The sequence below is a fragment of the Chiloscyllium plagiosum genome, chromosome 50 (genome assembly GCF_004010195.1).
Source record: "Chiloscyllium plagiosum isolate BGI_BamShark_2017 chromosome 50, ASM401019v2, whole genome shotgun sequence".
Taxonomy (NCBI): Eukaryota; Metazoa; Chordata; class Chondrichthyes; order Orectolobiformes; family Hemiscylliidae; genus Chiloscyllium; species Chiloscyllium plagiosum.
This window is the reverse complement of record NC_057759.1, coordinates 3,374,961-3,384,500: the sequence shown is the minus strand read 5'-3', so window position 1 is coordinate 3,384,500 and position 9,540 is coordinate 3,374,961.

The following is a 9,540-nucleotide window of genomic DNA, read 5'->3' as shown; positions in this document are numbered from 1 at the left end:
GTCACTCATTTCCATGATATCAACTATGAGGACTGGATGCTTCATTTTCAAAAGAAGGAAAAGTTTCAACAAGCAGATGGTTTAAATTAAGGCTGGGGACAATCAGGAGATGATTAGATTCCCTACAGTGTGGAAACAGGCCCAAGTCCACACCGGTCCTACGAAGAATAACCCACCTAGACTCATTTCCCTCTGACTAATGCTCCTAAATCTATGAGCAATTTGGCATAGCCAATTCATCCGACCTGCACATCTTTGGACTATGGGAAGAAACCAGAGCACCCGGAGGAAAACCACACAGACACAGGAAGAATGTGGTAGTTGAAAGTGTAGGGGTTGAGGCATCATGTTGCGTTTATACAGGACATTGATGAGGCAACTTTTAGCGTACTGTGTACAGAATTGGTCACCCTCCTGTAGGAAAGTTGTTATTAAATTGTAAAGAATGCAGAAGATTAACATGGATATTACTGAGATTGGAGGGTTTGAACTATCAGGACAGGCTGGGACTCTTTTCCCTGTAGTGTAGGAAGTCGAGGGGTAATTCAACATGAAGGGCATAGAAAGGTGAATAGTAAAGGTGTTTATCCCTGGTGGGGGAGTCCTAAATAGAGGGCACAAGTTTAAGCTGAGGGGGAATGATTTAAAAGGTCTGTGAGGAGTAACTTTTTTGCTTGGATGATGATGATGCGTGAATGCAATGAGCTGCCAGAGGAAGTGGCAGATGCAGGCACAGTTACAACATTTTTTTTAAAAATTCAACAGGTACATAAATAGGACAGGTTGAGAGGCAGGCAAACAGGACAAGTTTAGTTTAAAAAATCTGGCCAGCATGGCTTAGTTGGGCTGAAAGCCCTGATTCAGTTCTGTGTGACTCAGTAAAACTCTTCAGCTGAGTTGAAACAATGTGGTCAGGATTTGACCAATTCTTTGGCTGACCACCAGGGAAATTCTGGAAGGAGGAGCACACTTTGAGATAAAATGAGGGAAGTAAAGGACTTCTCATGAGGAGCGCTGGAGACCAATATTCAGGTTCTTGTGCAAGCCCACAATATCGGAAAATCTCTCTTTAGAAACAATGCTTAATATGTTGGTGAGTAATTGCGTTACAGCCAACACACATTTTAAAAGTTCACACTTTAAAAATAATGCCCCAATTTGTCAATGGTGTTACAGCAAATTCTGTCCATGAAACATGCATTATAGCAAAACGATCTGTATGTGCCCTGAAGTGATCTTCAGAGCAAACAAAGAATCACAAGGCAAGCTCTACAGTAACTCAATCAGTCTTTGACTGATGCCAAATGTATTGAGTTAGGGTTGAATGTCAATTAAATCAAGCAAACTAAAGCTAAATGGAGTGAGTTAAAGCTGAAGTTAAGTCAGATGAGGTAAGAAGTGAATGCATGTTTTATGTTGAGCGCTGCTATCTGAAAGGTTAAATAAAGAAGAGTTTGTTGATTTAAGTACTGAGTCGGTTCCCCGCCTTTTGTCTGCAAGTTAACAGAATTTGATTGGCCCTTCAGACAACATTGCAATCTACAATGTTGATCCATACCTGACAAAGTGAGGGTGAGTGGCTCACTATAGTTGACAACACGGGTAACGGCATTTTCAGCACCACAGGAGTACACGGCATCCTCCTCTTCAGATAGCACGGTAACATGGAAAGTGGCTGTCCTGAAGTCAATGAGTGTCGTGTTACCCGGGAGCTCATAACGACGACGGTACAGCAAGTGAGGGAGCGTCCCTCTTTCTGAGGTACACCGGACGGTAAAGCGGTCACCAACGGATACAGTGGAGCCCTTCAGGTCGGAGTTGATGGATGGACAGCTCACTAGGACTAGGAAGGAGAGAGAAAATTCCAGCATTGATTAAAGCCCATGCAACAAAAGTAATGACCCCATCACAAATTGAACACACATGATTTTTTTTCACACAAAGACACATTGCCAGTGATAAGGTCCAGAGTTAGATATAAACATCGAATCTTCAGTACAGAAAGAGGCCATTCGAACTCTCGAGTGTTACCATTTAAAAACAAGCACCTTTCTATTCTAACACTGTTTTCATCAGGGTTACCTCTTAGGGCTACAGGGATCAAAGGGCACGGAGTAACCAAAGTCACCAATTTCTTGCGTCTGCCACACAATGCAATTTGACTCTTATATTCAGTAAAGAACTGCAGGTCGACTCATAACATTAATAAGAAATGAGTTTTTATCAATTTCAACACAGCTAATACTATAATAACAATACACTACAAACTAGACCCAGAGCACTGAGTTGGATGATCAGACTGAATGGTGAAGCAGGTTTCGAAGGGCTGAATGGCATATTCCTCCTCCTATTTTTTTTTGTGATGCTATGAAAGAAGGAATCATGTCAGGTCATCTGTTACCTACAAGATTTCATACATATTAAAACACACACATTCCACATCATTGAGCTATACTGCCATACCGTAATTCACTTCAAATTGGTTAATGCAATGTGACTATTATTCACTTACTGTAGCCAGACGGAACGCTCAAAATGGCAGGTTTATGAAAAACTGGATAATAAATAAAGCACGCTGGGAAATCTAGCCAGACTGTGACCAAAGTATCGCATAAAAGCACTGAAATAAACAAGCTACAGACCCAGACAGGCAGTAGCTGCAGATAGTACAATATACAATTCACACAGCCCATTCCCTGAACAATAGGGTTCTTTTCTAGAACAGAGAGGTTTCTCACAACCTTATATAGTAAAGGCTACCTGACCTCCATGCCCCAAATGCTTAGAAATGGAGGCCCGAGGACCACCCACCATCAACACATCAACGCCTGATTAGGCCCGATTGATCAGGGTGATCAAGCTCTGATCGATCTATTTGTCGGCATCAAAGACTCTCCCAAAGAGATAAGAACACTTACAGGTATTATAATCACCACAATACAACCCTCAAGAGCGGTAGCTCAAGACAAAGTAACATGAAAAGAAGATGACCCTTGGACCACCAGAAGAAGACCAAATGATCATTGCCATGTGGATGAAGGCTAATATCTAGTGTGGTGGTATTTGTACATTCAAAGTTAAAGAGTTCAGATAGTTAATTAGACTTAGTGTTACTTATTAGTTTGTAGTGTATTGTTATTATAGTATTAGCTGTGTTGAAATTGATAAAAACTCATTTCTTATTAATGTTATGAGTCGACCTGCAGTTCTTTACTGAATATAAGAGTCAAATTGCATTGCGTGGCAGACGCAAGAAATTGGTGACTTTGGTAGCACTCGATAAGAAGTGACTTTGTTATTGCAAAATTGGACCCCATGGAACCTAATATTCCCTCAAATTTTGCCTGTGCCTGAATTAAGAGGACAAAGTCCCACGTGACGGTTGGGAATTCAAGTAAATTGAAGGAATAGAAAGGTCTACATTGGACTGTTCTTTAAAGGATAAATCCAGTAGGTAGGTAGGTTAGTATGTTTGTGTAGGTGTGTGTGTGAGAGAGAGAGAAAGAGAGAGATCCTTAGAAGAATAGGCAAGGTAAAACACTGGAAATTGGGACAGACCCGATGCGATTAAAACTGTAACACAGGGAAAGCCATACCCTTAGTTTAATTTAGAATAGCAGATAAATGGCCGAGAAAGCGACTGTCTGATTTTGAAAAGAAGTTAAGGCAATATATACATATATATAGTAAGGAAAGGTGGCCGAAATGAGCACAATTTTGCAGTAATAATGAAATGGGACCAGGATCCCTAAGACAAAAATATTGAGGCAAATAGAGGAAAATTCCCAGTAGGTGGTCATCCAAACTTGAAAAAACTACAGCAATAATATGCTGTTTCAGACAATTGCTAGGAACTCAGCATGAATTTTAAAATTTTAAAAGTGTGGCGGTGGCAAAGCACAGCCGGTCAGGCAGTATCCGAGGAGCAGGAGCATCAGAAGTGAAGACTTTATGCTCAAAAGGTCGACTCTCCTGCTGCTCAGATGCTGCCTGACTGGCTGTGCTTTTCCACTGCCACACTTTAGACTCTGATCTGCAGCATCTGCAATCCTCACTCTCGCCTAAGAAGTGAAAAAAGTTTTGTAAAGAAACAGAGAACGCAAGGAAGGAAATAGAGTTGCAACGGAGATCCACGACTCAGGACCAAAGAAATCAGGCCAAACTATTACACACAGGGCAATACCAAACCTAATGTGAGAAAGCGTACCAGGACACCCAGCAAACTGTTTCAGCTGAAGACACCACTGAGAATGAAGTCAGTCAGTTAAAAAGTAAATGTGCAGATCCACAAGCAGCAGTAAATGTTAAAAGTGAAGAACAGGAGGTAGCTTCGGATGAGTTCAGGCAAGATGTGCTACAATATGCCAAGTGAACAGAGGATTGTGATTCTCTGCTAGCCTTCCCAGAGGATCCAACCTGTTTAGCACCCAGGAGATACCCCCTGCTGCAGTTAGCTGAGAGAGAGGAGATAAAACTCATCGTAATGTGTTTGAGCCAGTCAGTACAGTGTGCAACCACAGTCTCTGGATGTAGAGGAAGGATCCCAAGCCGCCATGAAAGAAGCAATTCTCACAGCAATTGGGTACAATAAACGAGACCCCATTGACGGGCTAAACAAATGCAGTCAAAAGAAGAGAGAACAGTCTCCCCCACCAATCATTCATATGTATATTTCTTGTGAGTCTATGGGGATTTAAACAGGGATCTGTTACCTGAGGCTGATTTAATGAAGTGGGCTAGGACTCTAATTTCACATGCCACTGAAGAGAGCAGGAAGAAGTGTGAACTTCGATCCTTCAGAGCCAACCCACAATGAGGTGTGGATTCTGAGGAGAATGTCTCTGAAATGGGGGAATGAAGCAGACAAACTAAACAAAAATAATACAGGGAAAGAAAGGAAAATGCTTCCTTTCCAAGTCTCAATCCAGTATGGAGGAATGAAGGAAGAGGAGGTAATTGTTATCAAAGGAACCCAGCAACAGGGAGAGATAGAAAGACACAGCAGGGAACATGTGGCAGCCAGCGTGGTGCTACCACTGCGGGCAGACAGGGCACTATGCTCGAGAATGTAGAGCCTATGTGTGGGAGGCGCAACATTATAATAACTTTATTTTATTTGTCCGTACAGAAGAAAAGGTAACAATGGTTGATCAACCTTACTAGCACTGAAAACTCCAACTAACAGTAATACACTTAACTAATTTCTAATAAACCTCACTTGAACTCTTTGTCCCTTACTGACACTACTTTATTTTCTACTTACAGATGTGTGCGCGACTGGCTGTGCCCTGCATTAATCACCCTAGTCTCCAGTTGCAGTCAATGTGCTTTAGGTACGCCCCATGACCTTTGGGAGGTAATTTCAGGATGTCCACCTAGCGACACTGAAGGAACAGCTGATATATTTCTAAGTCAGGATGTTGAGTGGATCAGAGGGTAAAATTCTAGAGGGTGGTGTTCCCATGTATCTCCTGCCCTTGCCCTGCGAGATGGAAGTGGTCATGGGTTTGGAAATTCTTTCTGAGGAACTTTGGTGAATTTTGCAGGTGGCACGCATTGCTGAGACTGAGCATTGATGATGGAGGGAGTGGATGTTTGTGGATGTGGTGCTAATCAAGTGGGAGCTACTTTGTCCTGGATGGTGTTGAGCTTCTCAGAGTTATCAGGGCTGCATCCAGGCAAGTGGGGAGTATTGATATGGCAAGTCCAGTTCAGTTTCTGGTCAGTAGGGATACCCAGGACTTTGGTTGTGGGAAGACTCCGTAATGGTATTACAGAATGGTCAAGGGGCTGATGGTTAGATTCTCTTTCAATGGTTACCCCCAGAATTTTGATGGTGAGGGGACTCAGTGATGGAAACACTATTTAACATCAAGAGGCGATGGTTAGAATCTTTCTTATTGCAGATGGTGTTTGCGTGGTGCAGATGTTACTTGCGACTTGTCAGCTCAAGTCTAGGTATTATCCAGATCTTGCTACATTTTGGCGCAGACTGCTTCTGTACCTGAGGCATTTGGAATGGAACTGAAGAGTAGAATCATAGAGATGAACAGCACGGAAACAGACACTTCAATCAAACTCAACCCTGGGAGAAAAGACCTTGTCTATTCACCCCATCCATGCCACTCATGTTTTTTATAAACCTCCAAATTTTACGAAACTCAGTCTTAACCGCTCCAGGGAAATAGCCCCAGCCTGTTCAGCATTTCCCTATTCCTCGAACCCTCCAACCCTGGCAACATCCTTGTAAATCTTTTCCCAAAACCTTTTAAACTTAACAACATCTCTCCTACAGCAAGAAGACCAGATTTGAATGCAGTATTACAAAAAAAAATGGCCTAACTAATGTCCTGTACAGCGAGAACATTACGTCCCAATTCCTATATTCAATGCACTCACCAATGAATGTAAGTGTACCAAACACCTTCTTCTTCACTATCCTGTCCACCTGCAACTCCACTTTCAAGGAATTGTGAACCTGCATCTCTTTGTGAGGCAATATTCCCCTGGATGCTACCACCAAGTGTATCAATCCTGCCCTGATTTGCCTTACCAAAATTCAACACCACACTTTATCTAATAGTTATCCAATTTGGAATACCTTGAACAGTTCTGGGTCCCCATATCTAAGAATATGTAGTCTGGGCAGCGAGGCAGGGCAGAGAAGATTCACTCAGCTGATCCCAGATATGGAGAGACTGTCTGATGAGGAAGAGGTTGAGTAGGTCGGGTCTGTCCTGGTTGGAGTTCAGAAAAATGAGACGTGACCTTATTGAAGATTCTTAGAGGGACTTGAAAAGGGAGAAGGAGAGAAATTGTTTCCCTTTGTGTGGGAGAATCTAGGACCAGAGGGGCATTCTCTCAGAATAAAGGAGGTTGCCCATTGAAGATGGAAATGGGGAGGAATTTATTTTCTCTGAGGGAGCTAATCTGTGGAATTCTTTACCACACAGTGATGTTGAGCTTGGCTCACTGAGTGTATTCAAGCCGAGATAAAGAGATTTTTAATCAGGAAGGGGAATTTTTGGTGATGGGTGGGTGTTTTGTGGCAGTGAGAGTGTTTGAGTGGGGTGGGAATGACATGAAAGTAGAGTTGAGGATGATTAGATCAGAAGTGTTCCCATTTATGGGATTCTAGGGGATGAATAGCTTATTCCTAGACCAACATCTTTTGGTCTTCACATTCTGAAAACAGTCGAGTTTCAAGCACCATGCAGATGCAACACTTGCACAGAGTTGGCCCAAATTTCATGGTAAGAGGTCCCTCACAGCCAAATGATCTCCAATGAGAAACTGGTCTCAGGATCAGAGCAGAGGTGAAAGTAGGCGATCTACCAAATACAGAACACTTCTCATGAAGTTAACCCTTATCCGCAGCAGCTAAATTTGGAGAGTAAAACTGGAACTATTCCAACAGCAATAAAAGATGATGTGCAGATGTCGTTCAACCCGAGAGACCTATTATGGCAAATAGTCATTGACTGGTATGCGTCCTGTATGGCAACTGGAGAGCCAATCCATCCTGTCTCTTCCATTGCCAATGTCAATTTCCTCCACCTCAAATTGGAACTCTTGCAAAGTATCCTGATTGGTTTCAACACGAGAAACAAAAGACACCATTTCAATTTAGCCAGATCAGTGCTCGTGAACCATGGTTTCCATCCCGTGTTAGCCTCCCCCCACACCCCCACTGCACCTCGGCTACTCTGTTCACTCACTCTGGACAGTGACTTCTACCCGGAGGGATGTGAACATTGAAAAGTTCTGGAAAAACATGCAGTGATACCACCCTGAATCCATTGGAGTCGCTTGGTGGATGTGATAGATGTTGTGAGACACAGACTTAGAGCTCACGAGGTTTTCGTTTCTGTAGAAGGAAATTTGTCCTCTCCCACACACGTGATCCTGGGCACAGGTACAATTCAGTGTGATGGAATCACCGGCTCTCTGCAGTCTGGGATCCATCTTCAATAACACTGGACTTTCTGAAATTGACAGAGAGTGGTTAAAATGTTTTGTGATGTAAACCATAGGATTTTGATGAATCATTTTCAATGAAAGATGTAAATGGAAGTTTCAGGGGTTCAATCTAGCAGCCAGCTCTAAGCTATCTGGGTCAATGTCATGTACTATACACATGTAATTAAAGGGTGACTTGACTGAATGCCAACCCCTGTGGAGTTATTTCAGCAGCAATTAACTGATGTATTTTCATCTCTGCATCTGATGTTAATCATTAACTAGCAGGTATTTCTGACACCATTCCATCCATAACCAATTTGAAAGCCTGGATATAGACTGAATACCTTTATGTATTTTTTTTAGATTAGATTACAGTGTGGAAACAGGCCCTTCTGCCACTTGTTCAGCCTGTCCACATCCTCACAAAGCACATTCCCACATAGGTGTTTTATTATTTGTTTTTAAATTCACTTGTGGAAATCTAACACTACAGGCAATTTAGCATGGCCAATTCACCTAACCTGCACATTTTTGGATGGTGAGAGGAAACAGGAGCACCCAGAGGAAACCCACGCAGACACAGGGAGAATGTGAAAACTCCACACAGACAGACAGTCTTCTGAGGCAGGAATTGAACCCGGGTCTCTGGCGCTGTGAGGCTGCAGTGCCACCGTGCCGCCGTTATGTATTTAGATAGCTTTTTATTGGAATGATTGATAGTGCACTTGTGAGAGATCCCTTGGTCATTCATAGCATGATAGAATTTTTCGTTAGAATGGAGAGTGTGATTCTGAGGCTAGGTTTCTGAATGTTAATCAGGTAAACTATGGTAGTATGAAGCGTGAGTAGGCTATGATGGAATGGGAAATGTTACTGAAAAGAATGAGAGTGGGTAGGCAGTGGCGAGCATTCAAATAGCAAATGGGTCAACTACTAAAATTATTTATTCCAATCTGATTTAAGTGAAATGAGAACAGTGGCCAAACTATGGCTTACAAGGGAAGTTTCTGTTAGCATTAGATGCAAAGAAAAGGCTTTCAAATGAACAAGAAAGCCTTGAGGATGAGGAACAGTTCAGAAGTCACTGAAGGAGGACAAAAAGATTGCATGAGAAGAGGAAACTAGAGTATTAGTGTAGGCTTGCTGAGAACATAAGAACTGACTGCAAAAGCTTCTGAAAATATGTAAAGAGAAAAGTATTGCTGTAAATTAATGTAAGTCCATTGCACTCGGAAACAAGAGAATTAACAATGAGGAACAAAGAAATGGCTAATGAACTGAATTTATGCTTCACTTCTGTCTTCATACAGGAGGAGATGAAAAATGTGCTGGAAGTGATGGGGAACACAGAAGTTGAGCGGGAGGAAATAAAGGAATATTGCTAGGGAAATTGATGAGATTAGAGGGAGATCGATCCTCAGGGCCTGACAATCTACAATCGCAGAGTGGTTAAGGAAGTGGCCATAGAATTTATGGTTGCATTGGTGACAGTGTTCAAGGATCCAACAGACTGTGGGGCAGTTCGTACAGATAAGACGTTTGCTGATGTAACCTTGCTATTTAAAAAGGGAAGTAGAG